This window comes from Panthera leo, chromosome A1 (genome assembly GCF_018350215.1).
Source record: "Panthera leo isolate Ple1 chromosome A1, P.leo_Ple1_pat1.1, whole genome shotgun sequence".
Classification (NCBI taxonomy): Eukaryota; Metazoa; Chordata; class Mammalia; order Carnivora; family Felidae; genus Panthera; species Panthera leo.
In genome coordinates this window covers 66,741,777-66,764,520 of record NC_056679.1, presented here as the reverse complement: position 1 = coordinate 66,764,520, position 22,744 = coordinate 66,741,777, and the positions used below count along the sequence as shown (strand labels likewise).

The window sequence follows — 22,744 nt, the reverse complement described above, 5'->3', positions numbered from 1 at the left end:
GGGCTCGAACTCATGAGCAGCGAGATCATCACCTGAGCCGAAGTTGGACGCTTAGTCGACTGAGCTGACTGAGCCACCCAGGGGCCCAGAACCTGTCTGTTCTCAAGGACTTTGTCTTCTGACATCAAATCCCATTGATTCAACTTGAGACATGCCCTTTGAGTCCTTCATTCAGCAAGTGTTTCCTGAATGTGAGTGTGTGAGCCCAAGGGAAGGTGGACACCTCTGAGCCTGTATCCCTCTCCTGTTCCAGCCTCAGCTCATGCTCTTGGCTTTTCTTCCTCCCAGCGGATCTTCCTACTTCCAGTCTTTACCCTAAAACAAATCCCTGCCATCCTCCTGCTTAAAAACCTCTGCTACTCCTTACTGCTTTCAAGAACAGTTCTTAAGAGTGGCATTTAGAATTCTTCAGAACCTGCTTTTTGAGTCTCCTCTTCAACAGTTTCTCACTATGAGAGTTTTCTGATGAGGTGAGGCAGATTTTGTAACTATTCTGCCTGTGCAGGTCCCCCAGAGCCAGGATTGGGGTCCTGACTGAAGAGAGGCAGCTGGCTCTCAGTGAACCCCTGGGTTCACAACCAGGGTTGTGGGAGCGGATGGGGGAGAGCAAGGCTGAAGCCTGTGTGGCTTTCCCAGCACCATTGCCCGAGGCACATTTATACAGCACTGAGCCCTGATCCTGGTTACAGTGGAACAGCGCGCCCCATCTGAAGCTAAAAGTGCCTGGGGATAAATCTGACTCTACGACTCCCCTGACCATGGGCAAATAAAGTGGGAATAATCGTCCGCATCCCATAGGGTTGTTGAGAATATGAAATGAACCAGACACTGGTAAACAGAATGGTGTCTGGCAGATAGTGAGCAGTGAATACATATGAAAAGGTAGCTATGTTACCTTAGCGTTTGTAACCTAACATTTTTGTGTATTGCCGTACTTTATTTCCTAGATAGCGAATCAATGTAAATTTCAGAATCTCATTCCTTACCCAAGGAACATAATCTGGGGCTTGGGGGGAGAGCTGTTGGCATCCTGAAATCAGAATTTTTTAACAGGATTCTGGGTGACTCAGATGCTTAAGGTTTGGGAACCACTTTTCTGAACTCTTTCTCAGCCCTTAAAATCCATCTCTGAGAGCACAGTGGGAGGCCAGGGGTACTGATTCAGCCCCTTTGTGGTTTAGGTAATAATTCGTTCAGCCAACATTTGAGTGCCTTTTTCATTGCGGCATTCAAATCCATAAAAATAACATTCCTGTTCTCAAAGCGCTCACACAGTCTTGTCTGTTTAATTCTGTAAATAGTGCTAGTTGCTGAACAAAACAAGCCCCAAATCTTAGTAATTTAGTTAAAAAACAAAACAAGCCACACTTAATCTCATGTTTATAGTCTGTTTGGGGTTGGTGGCAGTGGGGAACCACACTGTACATTTGTTCAGTCGCTGGACTTTTCATGTCTTGTGGCTTGGTCCTTGGGTGCTCTCCATTGAGTCCTCTTTATTCAGCTGGAAAAAAGTTGTATGTGGCTGGTTTCTGTGTTCGTGGTGTGGAAGTGACCTACGTCATTTACACTCACATTTTGTGGGCCAGGTGTCAGTCACCTGGTCACCTCTGACCATAAGGTGGACTGGGAAGTGTGATCCATGTGTCTAATCACAACACGTCAGGTGTGCGCTGTTGTAGGGCAGAGTTGTGCTCCCATGGTAGCGGTTGCATGAGGAAGGTGGGCGTGTGTGGGACACAGATTTGTGGAAAAGGGGTAGTGTGTCCTGAGAACATCGAGAAGTGTTGTGGATGCCCCTCAGTCATCTTGCCCCTCCCTGCCACCTCGTAGTGTTTGATACAGTCGTTCAAGACCACGTTCCTCCCCTTTTACATCTTAGCCAACCAACTTTCATACTTACCTCTTCTCCCCAGTCTTGTACTGCATGGACTTAGCTTCTCATTCCATTTCCTGGTTCCATGGCCACTTCTCTGCTGGCCTCTTCATGGGGCTAGTTTCTGTCTGCTCTTTTTCCCCAAGCTAGCTCCTGTCTGCCCTACTTCCAATGTCAGGGAATTATACGGTTGGACAGTAGAGTTCTTCACTCATACTCAGTACAGGAATCCCTTCCAGACATTGTGCAGTGGGCAGTGTCTCTTATGCCTTCATACCGAAATACCAGAAATGTTGTATTAAGCCAGTTTTCTTTTGGGCAGTTTCTAACCATCTGTATCTCGTGTGTGTGTGTGTGTGTGTGTGTGTGTGTGTGTGTGTGTGTGTGTGTGTGTGTGAGAGAGAGAGAGAGAGAGAGAGAGAGAGAGAGAACACAGCACATTGACTCCCCCCCTCACATGATGGCCTTGTGGTATTCAAAGACCACTGTCATGGACCCATTAAATATTTCAGAGAATTGTCTCTAGTTCCTAGGATGCCTTTAAATGGCAGGGTTTTCAGACCCTCTTCCATCTGGTCGAACTGAATGTGCCTTGGTTTATCAATGTCTTTATATTAATGTGGCTTCTAGAACTAGGCCTACTATTCTAGGTTTGCCCTGGCCAGAGGTAGTATTTTAACACTTTGACAATTTAACAAATATTTTTGAGTGCTTACTACACTCTAGGTAATGTTCTAGACTAGGGGTTGGCAAACTGTGACCTGTAGGTCACATCCAGCCTACTGTCTGTTTTTGTAAATAAAGTTTTATTGGAATGAGGCTATGCTCATTCATTTGTATATTGTCTGTGGACTACAACAGTGGAGTCAGGTAGTTGCAACAGAGACTGTATGACCTGCAAAGCCTAAAATATCTATTTTTTTTATTCCTATTCTATTTCTATCTGTTTCTAGCCATAATTATGATCTAGTTCTTTATAGAAAATGTTTGCCTGTCCCTGGTCCAAATTTTCAGGATATAACAGTGAACAAGATAGGTAACAGTCCCTGCCTTCACTTGACTTAAATTCTAGTGGGAGAACAAATAATAAACAAGATAAATAGGTAAAACATAGTAGGTTATAGGTGCTAAGAAGAAAAAATGAGGCAGGGAAAGGGGTCAGGAGTATGTGTATGGGAAAGAGAGGTGGCAGTTTTAGTCAGGGTGGCAAGGGACAGCTTCACAGAGAAGTCCTGCACATTCTGGGGGAGTAGCCAGTGCAAGAGAGGAGGTCTGGAGGGCTCTGTTGGCCATTGGAGGTCTTTGGCTTTACTTGGAGTGAAGTGGGGACCACTGGAGAGTTTTGAGAAGAGACACGACATGGTCTGCTCAGGATTTAGTAAGATTATTCTGGCTGCTGTATTGAGAATAGACTGAAGAGTGCCATGGGCAGAAGCAGGGAGACCGGCAGGAGATTCCATGGTGGTTCAGGCAAGAGGTGAAAGTGGCTTTGACCAGCAGGATGGTGGGAGTGGCGGTGGTGTGGAGTTGGATTCAGGGAAGAGCTTATTCGAAGGTAGAGCTGGGCATCTTGGATATTAGGCTGTGGAACTTGAGAGGAAGAGACAGGCAGCGTTGACTCTGGGTTCAGCCTGAGCACCTGGAAGGATGGAGTCGTCATGAAATTGAGCTGCTGAAGGCTGCAGGAGGACTGGTTGGAGAAGAGCAGGAGTTTGGTTTTGATCATGTTAAGTTTGAGATGCCTGCTGCACACTTAAGTAGAGAGGTTGAGTAGGCAATTGGTCATGAGTCGGGGCTCAAAGGAAGAAGTCTGGGCTGGAGGTGAAATTTCGGTATTGTGAGCAGTGTGTGCAGTTGGGATATATTGGACACACGGTCAACTGATGTCAGAGTCCCTGGGACTTATCCACACGCAAACCTCTGTTGTATCTCTGTTTAAGTTCATTTTGTTGACGTCAGAGTTCAGCATCTCATTGTTGTCAGTTGGAAGTTCTTTGAAAACTTTTGTAGTCTGAATGCCAGAAAGGGCAAGTCTTGGAACAGTCCTGTGGGTTGTGGCTCATCCACTGATGAACACTGGGGAGTAGATTAAGTTGGCCACAGTTGTTGGGGGAGGTCATGTTATCTGTCTTATGGGAGTCCAGAGGTATTGTATCTACTGGGTAGTCATTCTGAAATCCTACAAAAAAGGAATTGAGGTTAGGTTGGCATGATTTCCCATTTTGTTAAAAAAAAATTATTTTAATAAAAAAGTTTTTAGAAAGCATGTGAGCAAGGAGAGGGACAGAGACAATCTTAAACAGGCTCCATACTCAGCACGGAGCCCGATGAGGGGCTCAGTCCCACAACCCTGGGATGATGACCTGAGCCAAAATCAGAGTCGGATGCTCAACCCACTGAGCTACCCAGGTGTCCCATGCATGATTTCCTCTTAATGCAAGCTGGCTCTTGTGAAGTCTTGCTTAAATGTACTTGCAGATGCCTCCTTCAAAAGATTGTGGATGTGTATCATTTCTATTAAGCTTGCTAGTTCTCTTGTGTGGTAAGTTCTTACTAGTTAATACATAGCAGTATCTCAACCCTCACAAAAAATGAATTGCCTGGGCCCTTCGTAGGTAAACTTGAATTATCTCTGGGGGTGGAACCCAGGCATCAGTATTTCAAAAATATTCCCTGTGAGTTTCTGATGGACACTGAAGACCAAGAACCACTGACTGATTAACAGTTTCCCAAAGATCAGTCACCTTTCTGTGCATATTTCCATTTTTCTGGTCAAGGGTCCTGAACTGCTCTCATCCTCAAAGCATGAGATCCTTTGCTGCAGGTTCCTTTCAGAGCATGAGAACTGGTACCATAGGGTGTATTTTCAACCCCATGTGGACTCAGCATGTGATTGGAGAGGAAGGGGGCTTGGTATATGGAAGTCTTAGAGATACTCCGTTCTTAGATCTTTATCTAACTCCTTGTTGAAGCTGGCCGTGTCCTCCTTTTGCCCAGACAGGACATCCGGGAGCTTGGAATTGAGTCAGGTCTGACTGTTTCCAGAGCACGAGCTTCCGCCTCCATGTTGCTGTGTTTATTTTTTCCTCCTGGTCAGACAAGGATGCCTGGATTGATTGAGTTTAGGAGGGTAATTGAGTGGCTATCCCACATTTGTCAATTAAAAGCTTGTGAATATAAAACTGCCCACTTAGGCGCCTGGGTGGCTCAGTTGAGCGTCCAACTTCAGGTCAGGTCATGATCTGACGGCTCCTGAGTTCCAGCCCTGTGTTGGGCTCTGTGCTGAGAGCTTAGAGCCTGGAGCCTGCTTCAGATTCTGTGTCTCCTCTCTCTCTCTCTCTCTCTCTCTCTCTCTCTCTCTCTCTCTCTCTCTCTCTGCCTCTCCACCACTTGCTCTTTTTAAAAAAAAAAAAATTTTTTTTAAAACTACCCACCTAATGAATTTTATTTGCAGATGTTTATTGGTACATTCTATTGGTCAGAAGGTGACTGAGATTGTATGATAAGCCCAATTGACCACCTCTTTTAAAGTCTTCTATTGAAGCCATTCTTCACAAAGTGGCCCGTGTGCGTTTCTGTCTGTCCTTAATGTAAGAATTTGTAGAAGGGAGATTTATTGATGGCCTAAAATTTTAGGCTGGGCCTTCTTCTCAGTGTCACAGAACCAAATGCGGTATTTATGAGAACTCTGAATGTTCATTATACGCTATTTGTTCACCTGTAAAACAGATAAATGTATTTTTATTTTTAATTAGTTAATTTTAAAGTTTATTTTGAGAGAGAGGGAAAGAGACAGCAGGAGTAGGGGGAGGCAGTTGTGGGGGGGGGGGGCAGAGAGGGAGAGAGGGAATGAATGAATCTGAAGCAGGGTTCTGTACTATCAGCGCAAAGCCCAATGCTGAGCTTGAGCTTCCAAAACGTGAGATCATGACCTGAGCTGAAACCAAGAGTCAGATGCTTAACAGACTGAGCTGAGCCACCCAGCTCCCCCCCCCCCCCCCCCCCCCCCCCGCCAGCCCCGACTCCCATTTTAAGTGAATTTTCCGTTACTCGGTTTCCCAGGAGAGAGCATCAGACTAGAGCCAGAGGACCTGGGTGCTAGTCCGTGATCGTGTACTTATTAGTTGTGTGACCTTTGGCAAGACACATAATCATTTCAGGCTTCAGTATTCTCTTCTACAAATTGGGAAAATTAAACTTAATCTCGGTATGTTCTCGAAGTTATGTTTTAAGTATAATAAACGAATAGAATTCTCTACACTTATTTTTCATCCCCACTTGTAGTCTGGCAGGGCAAGTTAGCAGGGAGGTGTTGTGGAAGTGGTATCGTGTGTAATGTCCATCTCTGATGCATGGAGAAGTGACCTGTTCGCAACTGCTCCACAGAGATTAAGATCTATTAAAAAAAACAGCCACAAAGGAGAATATAATTTATACCCAGAACTGGGCAACTAGCTGTGGAAGCACTTTGAAAATTATAAGGTGAGGGGCACCTGGGCGGCTCAGTCTGTTCAGTGTCTGACTTTGGCTCAGGTCATGATCTCACTGTTCTTGAGTTCGAGCCCCACATCAGACTCTGTGCTGACAGTTCAGAGCCTGGAGACTGCTTTGGATTCTGTGTCTCCCTCTCTCTGCCCCTCTCCTGCTCATGCGTTCTCTCTCTCTCAAAAAAATAAAAACATTAAAAAAAGAAAGAAAATTATAAGGTGGTGGTAACTACATCCACCAGAAGTCTTCTAGAAAGCAGTTTCACAGCAGAGCAAAGTGGTTGAAACTGCTCAGGTCCTAGCTTCTGGCACCTGCCTTTCCGTTAATGGTGCCAACACTCTGATCTCCAACCCTGCAGAGCTGTGAGAGACTACATTTTTGTTGTTTAAGTCACCCTGGCTGTGGTATTTTGTTAGGGAGCCCAAGCCGACCGAGGCACCCCTCATGCCCCACGGAGATCTTGGTTGGAGTTAGTGCCCCTGGTTGTCATTGATCAGAGCTGTTTTGTTTTGTGGTCATTTGTGCGTTATTACACTGAGTCACTAAGGATTCTGACCCCGCAGCCTTAACCTTCTACTTGACCTGCTTATCATAGACCTGCTGGCTCCCAAATTTTGATTCGAATTCAGGTAAAAATCCCCGAAACTTTTCAGACTTGGTGGCCATCCCCTTCAGCCCTTCAGAGTACCTTACTCAGGAGGAGAAGGAGTTCTGTCCCTGGACAGGCAGGCGGGTGTTCCAAGGACCATTCCTGCTCTTGACGTTAGATCACTCACTACTGTTGCTGTTAGTGTCCCAGAACCAGGTTTGTGCATCTGGTGAAGGGCCGTCTAGTGTAAGTTAGGTTCTTTAAGGCGGTGAGATAACTCAGACTCGTGCTCTGAACTTTCTCTCTTACGTCTACATGCAAATTTAACCAAATGGTTTTGCTTCTGGGAAAGCCCCATGCAAGTCCTTCGTGTATCCAGTATTAATATTGGGTAACAGATGGCCCGGTTCGCGGGCAAACCCGGAAGCCTCTTGCCTCTCCCCCTTTTGAATATGATGCATTTTACGGTTTTCCTTGAAACCAGTATCTTGAAGAGAAAATTCGTCCCTCTGAGTAAGCCAAATTAGGATCCTCTCCCTCCTTTCTGTCTTTGTCTCTGTCTCTGTGTCTCTCTCTCTCTCTCTCTCTCTCTCTCTCTCTCTCTCCCTTGAGTGGATGTTGGTCATCTCTGCTAGGAGCCGCTCAGAAAGTGAATTGAAGTCTTGCAGGGAAATTCTTTGCGGCTGCCTCATCTGCACGGTTCCTCGCGAGGGCGGGATTCCTTTCCTGTAAGGGGGAGGCACCGGCTCTGAGAAGCTTCCAGGAAGGATGAGGTGCAGCAGGAAGGAATCCCACAGAGCAGCCGACTCACACGCGCTTTTGAAGAGGGAATGAATCGCCTTTGGCTTCTCGGAAGCCGCGTCTCCCCCTCCCCCCCCCCCCCCAGGGCAGAGCAGAGCAAGAGCAGCGTGGCTACTAAACGTCAGGCCGCGGGGAAGGTGGTGCGTGAGGGGGCGGGGCTCGCCTCGGTCAGATGAAACTCGGACTGGAAAATTTGAGGTGAACCGGAGGCAGGCTGACATGAGCTAGCCCTGGGTCACGCAGACAGAAGGTCTGGTTCAAAGCCATTACGCGGTTTCCTCTCTCACAGCAAATTCCTGGCAAGAATTTCAGGCGAGAGGTGGACGTGAGCGCGGCGCCCTTCGTGCTGAGGGGCCGCCCGCACCAAGCTGGGTGGACACTGTAAAGACGAGGGAGGCTGGCACGTTCTTCCAGGACCCTCGCCCCCAGGCGGGCGGCCTAGTGGCCGCAGCTCCTCCCCGTGGCTCCTGGGGAGCTGGTGGCGGCTGGGGGTCCCATGCCACGCTTCCTGCCCGTTCTGTGCTCCCTTCTTCCTCCCGCCCCGTGTTCCCACCCGTCATGCTCTCTGGAACCATCTCTGCTCCCTCCGCCCCGTCGCATGCTCAGCCCTGTTTACTGGTTTCCACGGAAATCCATCGGCAGTGGGGTTTGGGGATTTTTGGAGATGGAGGTGGAGGAGTATTGGGTGGGCTTTGCCCCGTTCCCCTCCATGTTCTCTCAGTTCCCTTCCCTCTCTGATGTTCCCCCACCCCCCCCCACCCCCCATCGTGGGCACAGCCCTTCTGATCACTCCAGGACTTTGAGCAGTTTTCCATCTTACTGTGTCAGTTCCTGCAGAGCTACCTCAACCGTGATAACGTTTGCCTCCAGCCGAGGAAACAGGCGCAGAGGTTGAATTTTGCGCCCAGAGTAACGCGACTTAGTAAATGGAGCGGACGGGGCTGTGTGGCCAGCTTCAGCGGCAGAAGCCACATGCAGAGGTCCTCGGAGGGCAGAAGAGGGAGAGTTACATTCAGGCGTGGGTTAGCATCAGGAGCTGGTGTGGTGCAGGAACGCCTTCTGGGGACAGGTGGTGCTTGTAAAACTACATGGTGTTTTAGTTTGTGCAGAAATTCTCCTTCCTGTCCTTAAATCCCTAAAAGAAGCGCACCTCCAGAAGCATATTGCATTACAGACAATGACTTCTTTCCCTGGGCTGAGCGATCCCGTGTGGATATTCAGGCCCTGCCTTGACTTCAGACGTGGCCCCTGGCTCCTGATGGATTTTATCAGCCTTGGGTCCGATTGTAGAGAAAAGGGTTTGTGTTCTTTGTTATCCGGGTCTCCTAATAGGCCACCATCCTATGTGTTATTCTGGCATCTTTGTTCTTTAAGGATGTACATGGTTTGGTGTGCCAGCCCTTCTCCTACCCCCGCCCTGGCCACAAAAGGAAAAGAAACCCTACTTTGATTGGGTAGGAAATCAGATTAATAATAACATTTTGACGGCTGAGAAAGTTACAGGGAGAGCGTGTGGTCCTGGAGGCGGCCCTTCACAGACCAGGCTGCAGGAGCGTTGACAGGAACGTCTCATGGGTGGTCCAGTTTGTGCGGGCTGGAGGGACAATACCCAAAGGGTTCTCCCAGGGTGTATGTGAGTCCAGCCGTTGTAGTCAAGCACTTAGCTTCGCAGTGTGAGACAGAGCAAGCTGGACAGGAGGCCACGACCAGGGGTCTGTGCTGAGCTGTCTGGGAACCAGGAAAGTCCCCCAAGGTGACACAGACCTTCACTGTCATGGCTGGCTTGGCTGATCACCTGGTTCCAGAACTTTTGGGTGGGCTGATGCCTGAGGGGCCCTACACTTGGGGTCTGCGGAGCTGATGGAGGCTGAGAAGTGGTGTGTTTGTACTTCACCATGGCCAATTAACTGTGTGTGCTCTTGGCCAGATCCAGTCCGAGCCAGTTTCTGTATTCATCGATGGAACATACTGCTTACTAGCAACTCTGTGGGTGGACAGGAGGGGTCCTGAAGCCCAGCCACTGCTCCCAGATTCCCTCATTCACTCCCTTCTCCAGGACACTACAGGACAATCTTTTCTGACCTCTGCTCAATTAGAGGCAAATGCTTAGTGTTTCGCCCTTTTTCTGTAAGTGCCTTAGACCTTAGGGCTTCCTACTTGCTGTTCTTTTTGCTTGGAACACGCTGACCCTGCTCTCGTCCTTGGGGTCTTGGTCCACGCCTGGCCTCTGAGAGCCTGGCCTCCTCTCCCTAGCCAGCCTAGCCATCCCGTCCTCAGCCACATACATCTCTTTGCTTTATTTTCTGTCTGATCATGGTCATTGTTCTGAACCTCCCTTAGTTTGGTTGTCCCCCGCTTCCCTTCCTGAGTGTGAGCTCTGTAGAAGATGCTATCTGTGGTCTAGAATCTAGAAAAGTGCTTGTCCCGTGGTGGACAAGCACTTAAGACTTCATTTGAATTAGTGAATGTTAAAATTCCTGTTTCTTACAGTCCTGTTGTTGAGATTCCTGGTTTAAAAAAAAAAAAGTGAGTTGGGGGTTGCATTTTATTTTTTAATTTTTAAAAATTTTAATTTTTAAAAAAAATTGTTTTTAATGTTTATTCATTTTTGAGAGAGAGAGCGCAAGCAAGGGAGGGGCAGAGAGAGAGGGAGACACAGAATCTGAAGCAGGCTCCAGGCTCTGAGCTGTCAGCACAGAGCCCGACATGGGGCTTGAACCTACTAACCATGAGATTGTGACCTGAGCTGAAGTCAGACGCTTAACCTGTTGAGCCACCCAGGCGTCCCCCCCCCCCCCCCCCCCCCCCCCCCGCCTTTTTAATTAATAAAGTTGTCGCACACATGCTGTGCTTTGAGAGCGTTGGAGGGCTGCTTCTGCAGGGATGAGGGAGGAAGATGTCATTTGGCTCTGGCCTCTTTGGAGGGAGAAAGGAGGTGCATCTCCTCTGCTCCTGGGTTACACAGTTGGGTGCTCACTGTTGTTCTCCACTCTTGCAGGGCGTATGTGGGAGGAGCAGTCTGTCTTCCCTCTGAGTCCCCTTCCTCCTGATGAAGTGCAGGTGACCTTCATGGAGGGATGAGGAGCAGAGGGGCTTGCTAGAGGGACTCGGATTTGCCTGGGAACGGCATTCAGATGGCTGGGGTTGATTTAGGACGGGGGACAGAGGACGGATGGGAACCAGGGGTGACAGGCCGTGTGTAAAGTATCTCTGTGTGGTATTCCCTTCACTTACTGACTAAACCCGCTTGTGTTGTTTTCAGTTGTCTTTTTTTTTTTTTTCCACCACTGAATTTTTGTGGTTATAGGAAACGTTTTTCAAAGCGAATGGGAGGAGATCCTAAGATTATTAAGAAAGCTGTTTTAGCATGTCCTGAGATTCCCTATGGAGTTTTCCCTCTTCTGCTTCCTACGGAGTAAGCCCTTTAACAGACCGTGTACAGAGGCTTTTCAAAGGATATTTTTGTTCTTTCTGAATACGCAGCTATTCAAGCTGAGGGTTGGTATGTTTGTAGTTGACCTAGTGTTTCAAAGAATGAACTAGTTTAGCTGGAATTTTCCTAAAAGCTGTCCCATTGACATAGTATTGCCTAAATAGAAAAGTGTATGATTTATAATTAGCTTCCCCCCCCCTTAACTCTGAATAACAGGCAGAGAGGTTCTTACATTTTAAGTTGGTGTTATCGTTTTTGGACAGCTGTTCTCCATGTTGTGTATAAAATACGGTACACACCGGTCTTCTTTTTTCTGGTCCAATTGTTTTTGCTTGTCAGAAGTGGCCGACGCATTCCGTATTCCAGGTCTGGAATCACTGCTGAGAGTTCTAAACTGATGCCTAGAAGAGAGATGGAAGGGGATAGTCCTGGAGGACTGATTTGGTGTGGAAGAGCAGTTTCAAGTTCAGGGCCAGCCCGAGCAAGCAAGCACCCGGAGACTTTTTGATCACACCTTCACTTCTGCCTTGGGGCTGTGAGAGCCTTGTATGTTTTGTTTATGGACTTTAAGCAATCTGTTATTACCTTGTGGATAATTACCAGAAATATGAAATTATATGTGTTTATTAACCCTTTGCCTTTTCTCCTAAATCTAGGGTGGGGACATTATAAAAATTAAAGGAAAAACTAGGCTCTACTATGTTAATTTGTTATTGTGTTTACTTGAAGTAAAATCTTAGCTGTGTAACCACCTGTCCTTTCCCTCCACACTTCGTACCGTTTGCCAAAAAATAATTTTGGATTGTACGGCAACCCAGGCAAGGGGCTGACGTCTCCATCAGTGTTCCACTGGGGCCTTAAATAATAAAACTCGTTTTGCTGTGTGATGATCTAGAGAGAAATCTGATGGCCAGGCCAGAGGAGAAGGGAGCTTGGGCAGAAATAATAGCCCAAGCAGACACGTTAATAAAATCCTGGCATCAGCTGGAAAAAGCCTGGAGAGAGCAAGAGGGTCTGTGGTGCTAAACCAAGTTCTAGGCCCCCGTTCACTCAGTAGAACAGAAGGACACGCACCAAATACTACCTCTGGATGTGTTGCCTTTAATTTTAACTTTTTGTATTTTTACTGATCTGCTTCAGGGAATTGAAGGCATGACTTTGCCTGATAGGTGGGCCTGAAGAGTCATGACCCCAAGGGAGGGGACAGGCACAAAAGGAAGCAATAACGAGGGATGCCATTCAGGACTTCACACCCGAGCCAAGCTGACAGAGCTTCCGCGAGGCTGGGCGAGCTGGAGCTGCCCCTGAAATTAGGCCCGGGATCCGTGAAGGCTGGAAGAGTCACCAGGAAAAGAAAATGTTTAAGAACCATAACACCACATGCTGTTTGGAGACTTCAGGAAAAAAAAAATGTTGGGAAGTTTTTGGGGAGATTTCCAAATCTAAATGACTTTTGAATTAGAGAAAACTGATGGCAGTAGATACTTCTTCCTGAAGTTTTTGGGCTAAATGTCTGCCTTTCTTTTTTTGAAAGCAGAAAATCAATGAGTTCACACATTGGGTGTATGTGTGTTATTTCTGGGTTAAGTGGAAGGTGTGTAGATTTGTCTAGCATGTGCTGTTCGCTATACCAGGCACTTGGGAGGAAGTGAAAAAAGTAGAAACAGCCTGTGGCCTGGTGGGGCTTCTTGTCAACTCCGAGTAGAGGGGATTGCTCTTGGAGCTCATGTTTGCTTATGGAATTTGTGGAATTTCTTTTTTTTTTTTTTAAATTTTTTTTCAGCGTTTTTTATTTATTTTTGGGACAGAGAGAGACAGAGCATGAACGGGGGAGGGGCAGAGAGAGAGGGAGACACAGAATCGGAAACAGGCTCCAGGCTCCGAGCCATCAGCCCAGAGCCTGACGCGGGGCTCGAACTCACGGGCCACGAGATCGTGACCTGGCTGAAGTCGGACGCTTAACCGACTGCGCCACCCAGGCGCCCCAAGGAATTTGTGGAATTTCAAGAGAGGCTGGGCCGGGCACTGCCTGTGAAACGTTTGTCTGAGGCACACGAACGTGGAAAACCTTGTGAGTGTATTTCACCACAAACACCCGATGTGCCCCCTGCTAACGTTCTTCTCAGCTGAACCCTAAGAGCATCTCCCCCAAGGAAGCTCCCTCAGGGGTGTCCTTGACGTTAACCAGCCTGTGCTCTTTGAGTGCGGTCAGTAATTTAGATTTCTGAAAAATTCAGAATTTAGTAATTCAGTAATTTAGATTCAGTAATTTAGATTCAGAAAAAGCCAGATTCTAATGGCTTTTTCTTAGTGGGCAGAGCTTGCTTGGAACTCTTGGGTGGATGGGAGCTTCTTGGCTGTGGGGCATGTTTTCCAGGATTTTGGCTAATGGCGATGGAGGGCAGACAGAGTCCTGTTCCCCTCCTGCAGGTTCGTGTGAAGCCACACCACGCGTAGGCCCGCTGTCTGTCCTGTAAAAAGAAAAGGATGGATAATAAACAAATGAACGAACAAACATTTAAAAAAAATAGGAAAACAACCTAAAGTTTTTGTTAAGTATTTTGAGAGAGGGAGAAAGAGCATGTGTGAGGAGGGGAGGGGCAGAGAGGGAGAGGGAGAATCCCAAGCTGACAGCACAGAGCCTGTTGCGGGCTCGATCTCACGACCGAGATCATGAGCTGAGCCAAAATCAAGAGTTGGATGCTGAACCGACGGGGCCACTCAGGTGGCCCAAAGTTAAGTAAGCTTGAACTTCAACCCAAGACAGTCCCACTGCATTCCAGAGTGTCTCAAAGTATCGTTGGGGGTTACTACCAAGTTCTCATCTGCTTCCTGCAAATCCAGGACAAATAGTGGTATTCCAAGGGCTAAGGTGATACAAATATTTGCCGAGGTTTTATAGGCAAACCATTTGTTGATCATCGCTGTGGCCTCGGGGAGTAAACAGTCTCCGTGGGGGTTTCTTTCTCAAGAACAGCGTGGCTGGTGGAGGGACTGTGAACCCAGGGCCCCCATGTGACCTTTGTGCTCTCTCCTCCTAGGCCAGCTGCCACGGTTTCCGTGCGGCGGCAGTGACCGTCTTTGCCAATCTCACGGTTGACAGCCCCGTCCTCTGACTCAGGGTAGCAGATACTGTTGTTGATAGAAGCCGGCCAGCCCGTATCACATTGCACACACTAATGTAATCTGTCTGCAGTTGTCTTGGCATTCATTTGCAAGCTGTGCTTTAAGACTGGAGTTAATCATAGGTCTGAGCTGAACTTTGTCACAAGTCAAGAGAGGCAGGCCAGCTGGCTGTTTTCTCGGTTGGGGCTTTTATGCTGTGTTTGCCACTGCTCATGATTTGATCACCGTCTCTGAGGCATCGGAAAGGAGAGCCTCTCCTGCAGGGGGCTCTGCCTAGGACCCTCACTCCTGCAAATGTGGTCCGCAAGCCAGGCCCATTGCCAGCACCTGGTGCTTGGAAATGCAGAGTCTCAGGCCGGGCCCTATTTAGTGAATCAGAATTCGCCTCTTAACAGATCCCACGCGATGCACCTGCGTGAACATAGGCCGGGCTCCTGTCGGTTGAAGCTGGGTTGCTACGTCCTCCAGGTTTGGGTGGGTGGGAAGAGGGGGAGTGTGGAGAGGTGTGTAGAGTTTTAAGGCCTGAGCCCTGCATGTGAGTGGCATGCATTCCCTCCTCTCCGGTGCCACATGGTTGCACCTAACTGTAAGAGGAGGCTAGGAAATAGAGTCAGACCCTGAGCAGGGAATAAGGGGAGAGGGGGAGAGACTCCCAAATGGGCCAGGGAGTGGATTAGGTGGGCTATGCTGTGGGTGTGGTTCATTGCTCAGCAGATGCCCATCTGTGCTTCTGCTGCTCCTTTTCTAGTGCTTTTTCTTTCTTTCCCTTTGTTTTATAAAAGTTTATAGGTAAACTTTTTAAAAGCTTATTTACTTTGAGAGAGAGCACATGAGTGGGTAGGTAGGGGCAGAGGGAGCAGGAGAGAGAATTCCAAGCAGGTGCCGTGCTGTCAGTGCAGAGCCCGATGTGGGGCTCAAACTCCCTGACCTTGAGATCACGACACGAGCCAAGGTCAAGAGTCGGACGCTTAACCGACTGAGCCACCCAGGCGCCCCTCTAGTGCTTTTTCTTTCCTTTCTTTTCCATGCCTTAAATTTGTTTGAGAGCATGGAGGAGAGGGGCAGAAGAAGAGAGAGAGAAAATCTTAAGCAGGCTCCATGGTCAGCAGGGAGCCCGACTCGGGGCTCAATCCCATGACCCTGGGATCATGACTTGAGCCAAAATCAAGAGTCGGACCCTCAACCCACTAAGCCACTCAGGTGCCCCTCTAGTACTTTTTCTTTTAATATTTTTATTTTACTTATTTTCTGAGTGAGAAAGTGCGCCAGCATGCGCTAGCTGGGAGGGGGGGGGGGGAGAGAATCCCAAGCACTGACAGTGCAGAGCCTTATGTGGGGCTCAAACTCATGAACCGTGAGATGATGGCCTGAGCTGCAATCAGGAGTTGGATGCCTAACCCATTAAGTCACCCAGTGCTCTCCTAGTGCTTTTTCTTAGATCACTAGATTAATTAAACTATTTAAAAAGTATATTTACTGATGATTAGAGAAAAACAATACTAATTTTGTTCCTAACTACAAATGACATTGATTTAATAGTTGGATGACTCACTTTTATAGAGAAAATACCCAACATCTAGGACCCACACAGATGGGATTTTCCTCTCGTTTCCCTCTCTCCCTCCTTTTTATGATGGAGAATGACCAGCATATTCTACAGTAGAGGGAACAGTGTAATGAACCCCTGAGTACCATCTATAAGTGTCTGCAGTTTTCAGCTCATGGCCAGTCTTGCCCCTGTTCTGTTCTTGACCTGGATGTTTGTGTCTGTTCTTTTTTTTTTTTTTTTTTTTTTGGTAAGGCTGATGTGTGAACAATTGTGTTATGGGCTGAATTGTGTGCCCCCAGAACTCATGTTGGAACCCCATTGCAGGCCTAGTACCTCAGAAAGTGATGGTATTTAGAGAAGGGGCTTTTAAAGAGGTGATTAAAATGAAGACAGTAGGGTGGGTCCTAATCCAATCTGACTGGTGTCCTTAGAAGAAGAGAAAATTTGGACACACGTAGATGGTGCCTGTACACAGAGGAAAGGCCATGTGAGGATACAAAGGAGGCCATCTGCAAGCCAATGAGAGAGGCTTCGGAGGAAATTAACTCTTCCAGCACCTTGATCTTGGACGTCTAGCCTCCAGAGCTGTGTGAGAAAGTAAATTTCTGTGTGTAAGCCATCTTGTCCGTGGTGTTTTGTTATGCAGCCACAGCAGCATTATATGAATAGTGATGCTGTTTCTTTTTTCTTTCTTTTTTTTTTTTTTTTAAAGGGAAGGTAGCAAAACCTGCTTTTCTTAATAGGTCACTGTAAACATTCGTTATGTGATTTTCACAAGTATTTCTAGGAAATGGTCAATATATGATTATATGTAACATACACTGTTAAGTTATCCATTGTACCTCTCATTTAACATCAGTTTTGTAAGCTTATGTCATAAAAGAGGCACGGAATATTACACAAAATAAAGGCATAGCTTAGAGAATTATAAGGTTAGCCTCCTTGTAACTACCACCTAAGTTCCAGAATAAGATTTTGCCAGCTTTTCTTTCCCACCTGTCCCCATATCCTGTCCCAGTCACAAGCCCTTTCCGTCCCTCAAAAAGAACTAAAAGTTGCCTTCAAACTCTCCATGGTATTTTTTAAATCTTAATAGGCATATATTTTTTGTCATAATTTTTTATATTTATATTTTATAAATATTTTATATTTATATTATATTTATATATTTTATATTTATATCTATTTTTATATTTATATATTTTTTATATTTATATTTATATTTTTTAAATTTAATTTTTAATTTTTTAAAATTTACATCCAAATTAGTTAGCATATAGTGCAGTAATGATTTCAGGAGTAGATTCCTTTGTGTCCCTTACCCATTTAGCCCATCCCCCATCCCACAACCCCTCCAGTAACCTCAGTTCTCCATATTTAGGAGTCTCTTCTGTTTTATCCCCCTTCCTGTTTTTATAGTATTTTTGTTTCCCTTCCCTTATGTTCATCTGTTTTGTCTCTTAAAGTCCTCATATGAGTGAAGTCATATGATTTTTGTCTTTCTCTGACTGATTTCACTTAGCATAATACCCTCCAGTTCCATCCATGTAGTTGCAAATGGCAAGATTTCATTCTTTTTGATTGCCGAGTAATACTCCATTGTACACCCCACATCATCTTTATCCATTCATCCATCGATGGACATTTGGGCCCTTTCCCTACTTTGGCTATTGTCGATAGTGCTACTATAAACATGGGGGTGCATGTGTCCCTTCGAAACAGCACACCTGTATCCCATGGATAGATGCCTAGTAGTGCAGTTGCTGGGTCTAGGGTAGTTCTATTTGTAGTTTTTTTTTGAGGGCCCTCCATACTGTTTTCCAGAGTGGCTGCACCAGCTTGCAGTTCCATCTTTTGTCGCAATTTTTAAAAAGATTTTCTTTTTGAGTAATCTCTACATGCAGCGTGGGGATCGAACTCACAATGATCCCCGACCCGAGAAAAAGAGTCGCATACTCTACCAACTAAGCCAGCCAGGTGTCCCTGCTTTGTCTTATAAAAACAAACAAACAAAATTACTGTTTTGAGGAGGTAGGGGGAGAGGGGGGGAGAGAGACAATCCAAGGAGGCTCAGTGCTGTCAGCGCAGAGCCCCACATGGGGCTCGATCTCATGAACCATGAGATCATGACCTGAGTGGAAAGCAAGAGCCAGACGCTGAGCTGACTGAGCCACCCAGGCGCCCAAATTCTTTGGATTCTTTAATTCTGAACCATATAATCATTCTTCATGAGAATACATATTCAACACCTTCTCTGCCCCAGGCACTAGCCTGGGCACTGGGGAGAGAAAGTAATGGGCTTCTTTCACAGGATTTAAAGCTCAGTTTTGTGGAGTAAATTTCTAAAAGTTAAAAAAAAAAAAAAGGATGGTTGGAGGCAAAGGATACTCTGGCTTTGTAGGTTTAGTCACATATTCCTGAATTGTTTTAAAGAAAAATTGGATCAGTTTGAGATATTACAGTCTTGTAAATGTGTCTGTTAACTCATAGCCCAGCCAATATTGGAATGAACCCCCCCACCCCATATATATATTAGAACATACATGTAAAAATTGGGTCTGGCCTGGTACCTTCAATTTATTCTAATTGTGACTCTTGGCAAGGCTGATGGTTTCCCAGCGTGATTTACTGCTGGGTTTTCTGAGCATGTTGGCTGCTTATCTGCAGCAGTAAGGTCGGGTCAGGTTTTCCTCCTCAAAGGTGCCCCTGACTTGAATCCTACCTTCTTCGTGGTGGCGTGGCAAAGCCCAGGTGCTCACCTTCCCTCCACCAAGAGTCCTTTCTCCTCATGCATGTTGCTGCTGTCACTTTGCATAGCTGTCTGGAGCCTTAGCCTGGTTCTACCTTGAGCCAGTGGGCAGTAGTGACATGAACTGACAGGAACACCAGGGCCTGGTGTCCTCATTCAGTAGCTGGTCTGCTGGGCAGTGTCCACAATCCCTGCTCTCTGCTCTTCCCTCAGACATCTACGGTTCCTTTCTGGGTTTCCTCGGGCCAGGTTCCCCAGAAGCCTGGGATTTTGGTCCTAGTTCAGTCATTTAACTGACCTTGATGTTTGATGTCTTAGGCTGGGTTTTCTCTCTGGGGCTCACGGGCTGCACCAGATTTTCTAAGGTGTGTTCTCTAACACCCTGTGATTAAAGAATCATTTACCACCCACCTTCATATGACTCTCTTGTCTGGAACCATAATTAAATCTCCATGCAACTCAGACCAAACCAGTGAGGAGAGCTTGTTTAAAATGCAGATTGTCTGGGCACCTGGGTGGCTCAGTTGGTTAAGCGTGCGACTCTTGGTTTCGGCTCGGGTTATGATCTCATGGTTTGTGAGATCGAGTCCCGCATTGGGCTCCACACTGACAGCACGGATCCTGCTTGGGATTCTGCCCCCACCTCTTCTCTCTCTGCCCCTTCCCCTGCTCACGCGTGCAAGCTTGCTCTCAAACTTAATAAAATGCAGATTCTCCGTTTCTGCCTCAGATCTTGGGAAACAGAACCCCAACGAGTGGGGTCTGAGTTTATTTTTAATAGCTTCTCAGGTGATTTCGTTGTAGGTTAAATGTGGCAACTGCATCCTAGAATTAGAGCATGTGGTCACAAGGCAAAGGGAGGGAGCTTTTACCATATATTCCTGGTCTTTTGCTTCCGGCAGAAGTGTTCACAGTGACAGTGATGGGCTGGTGGGCACCAGGTCTGGGACTATAGTTTTGTATTAACTGAGGTGAGGACGAGGAGACCATGGGGGAAAGAGGCAGAGTGGAGGGGCCAGTGGGGAGCTGACCTTGAGGCCAGAAGGAGCTAAGGAGGTGGTGTCCTGAGACGGGAGCATCTGGTCTTGAGATCTGGGGAGAGTGTCCCCTGCACGGAAGCTGGCCCCAGTGACCTGGAATTCAGGCAGACCTCACAAGTGAAGGGCGCAACCCTCCATGAGACTGCCCAATTTTCAGACACCTCTCTTCAGTTGCAGGTTCGCAGGGTCCTCAGGCCGCCTTCATTTCTGACCCAACTGGCTACAAAGTCTGTTCCCCAAACCCACTTAGGCTCAGTAATTTGCTACAACATGCAACTCAGGAAAGGGCTGTACTTACAGTGCCAGATTTATTATAGCAAACGGATACAAATTGGAACCAAAGGGAGGGTGAGGTCTGGGACGGTCCCAGACTTGAAGCGTTCTTATCCCTGTGGAGTTGGGACATGTCACTCTTCATTTCATCAGTGTGTGACAGTATTCAGAATACCGCCAACCAGGGAAGTTCCCCCAAGCTTTGGTGTCAGAATTCCTGTTGTGGTTCGATCATGTGAGCATCATCAGTAGACTCACTGATGATGCTATTGATTTCCATCTCCAGCCTCCTCTCACAGAGATTGTCCTGTCACTTACAGGCTCAACCCTCTGGTCACGTGGCTGGTCCTTGGAGCTTTGCTAGTTCCTATCCTGAGTCATCTGTTAGCATAAATTCTTTTGGGGCCACCATGAGTCACCCTTGTTAGCATAAACCATCAGGGCCCATACTCTCGTTGCTTGTAAAATTCCGGGGATTTAGAGGAGCCAGGACAAAGTCCAGGAACTGGGGACAAGCGCCAGCCAAAGTCTTTTTTCCACCCAGCTTTGAGGCATAATTGACAAAACTGTAAGGTATTTAAAGAGTACAGTGTGTTGATTTAATATATGCATACGTTGTGAGAGGAATCTCCCACCCTTTAGTTAATTAACACATCCATCGCCTCATAATTACACCTCCCCCCCCCCCCCCCCGCCCCCTTGTTTTAGGGAGAGCATTTGAGTCCTCTCCTGGCAAATTTCCATGATACGGTACCGTGTTATCAACCATAGTCGACACGTTACACATTAGAGCCCCAGCCCTTACTCATTTCATAGCTGCAAGTATGTATCCTTTTTCTAGTCTTTTTATTCCCCCTCCACCCCCTCACCCACACTTCTGTTTCAATGACTTCAACTTTGTTTTAGATTCTACATACAAGTCTCTGTGACTTATTTCATGTAGCGTAATGCCCTCCACGTTCATCCATGTTGTCACAAATAACAGGATTTCCTTTTTTAAAAAGGTTGAATAACATTTCATCGTGTGTGTGTATACATAACACGTTTATATATGTACACACAACACCACATCTGACGTGAATACTGTGGTGAACATGGGAGTCCAGATTTCTCTCGGAGGTAATGATGTCATTTCCTTTAGGTGCAGAGGCGGGATTGCCAGACCAAGGGGTGCCTGTATCCTTAGTTGCTTGAGGATCCTCTTTTTCTAGAGTGGCGACACCAGTTTATGGCCCTACCAGTGGTGTATGAGGGTTCCTTTTCCTCCACATTCTCTCCAACACCTGTTACCTCTTTTTTTTTTTTTTTTTTGTCTCTTTGGTAGTGGCCATGCTAATAGGTGTGAGGCAATACCTCGTGGTTTTGATTTGCATTTCCCTGATGATGAATGATGTTGGCCATCTTTTCATGTACGAATGAATCTATTGGCTATCTCTATGTCTTCAATAGAAAAAATGTCTGTTCAGATCCTTGGCTCATCTTTTATTTACTTAATGTTTTTATTTATTTTTGAGCAGGCATGAGTGGGGGAGGGGCAGAGAGAGAGGGAGACACAGTATCTGAAGCAGGCTCCAGGTGCCGAGCCATTAGCACAGAGCCCAGTGCAGGGCTCGAACCCACGGGGTGTGAGATCATGACCTGAGCTGAAGTCGGACGCTTAACCGACCGAGCCATCCAGGCACCCCTCCTCTGCTCATTAAAAAAAAAATATTTTGGGGCGCCTGGGTGGCTCGGTCGGTTAAGCGTCCGACTTCGGCTCAGGTCATGATCTCATGGTCCGTGAGTTCGAGCCCCGCGTCGGGCTCTGTGCTGACTGCTCAGAGCCTGGAGCCTATTTCAGATTCTGTGTCTCCCTCTCTCTCTCTGCCCCTCCCCTGTTCATGCTCTGTCTCTCTCTGTCTCAAAAATAAATAAACGTTAAAAAAAATTAAAAAAAAAATATTTTGGGGGCGCCTGGGTGGCTCGGTCGGTTAAGCGTCCGACTTCGGCTCAGGTCACAATCTCACTGTTTGTGAGTTGGAGCCCTGCATGGGGCTCTGTGGTGACACTCAGAGCCTGGAGCCTGCTTCAGATTCTGTGTGTCTCTCTCTCTCTCTTTCTCTCTCTCTCTCTTTCTCTCTCTCTCTCTCTCTCCCCCTCCCCCTCCCTCCCCCCCTTCCCCACTCACACTCTCTCAAAAATAAATAAATGTTAAAAATTAAAAAAGAATTTTTAAGTAATCTCTATATCCAACACGGACTCGAACCCATAACCCCCAGATCAAAAGTTGCGTGTTCCACCGACTAAGCCAGCCAGGCACCCCCTTCTGCTAATTTTTCAATCAAATTATTTCTTTGCTGTTGAGTTGTAGGAGCTCTTTATATATATATTGTATGTTAAACCCTTGTCAGATATGTGATTTGTAAATATTTCCTCCCATTCAGTAAGGTTGCCTTTTCATTTTGTTGATGATTTCCTTTGCTGTGTGGAAACTTTTTTTTTTCTTTATTGAAGTGTAGTTGACATACAGTATTCTTAGTTTCAGGTGTACAACATAGTGATTCAATATTTATATACATTAGGAAGTGATCCAAGTGACCAAGATACATTTATTCAAGTGACTAAGATTTATCCAAATGACTAAGATAAATTTAGCTACCATCTGTCACCATACAAAGTTGTCATATGTTATTAGCTGTATCTCCTATAGTATACATTGTGTCCTTGTGTCTTACTTTATGACTGGAAGTTTATATCCTTTTATCCCCTTCCCCTACTTTGCCCATACTCTCATCCCCTCCACTCTGGCAGCAACCATCTGGTTCTCTGTAGCTGTGAGTCTGT

The 22,744-nt window shown here is 46.7% G+C and overlaps 1 protein-coding gene and 1 long non-coding RNA gene across 13 annotated transcripts in view; one reads left to right on the top strand and one right to left on the bottom strand.

Moving 5' to 3' along the window:
• ABCC4 (ATP binding cassette subfamily C member 4) overlaps positions 1–22,744 on the top strand; it is a 284,608-nt gene that overhangs the window by 35,042 nt on the left and 226,822 nt on the right. The gene's annotated exons all lie outside the window — the stretch shown is intronic.
• Positions 1,344–11,504, bottom strand: LOC122214290. Of its 2 annotated transcripts, XR_006199827.1 has the most exons (4): positions 11,417–11,496; positions 5,308–5,591; positions 1,901–4,052; positions 1,344–1,501 (listed from the first exon to the last, which is right to left on the bottom strand). It is a non-coding gene; the product is annotated as an uncharacterized LOC122214290 (long non-coding RNA). The 2 variants fall into 2 exon arrangements; XR_006199828.1 differs by lacking the exon at positions 5,308–5,591 and having other exon boundaries at positions 1,395–1,501; positions 11,417–11,504.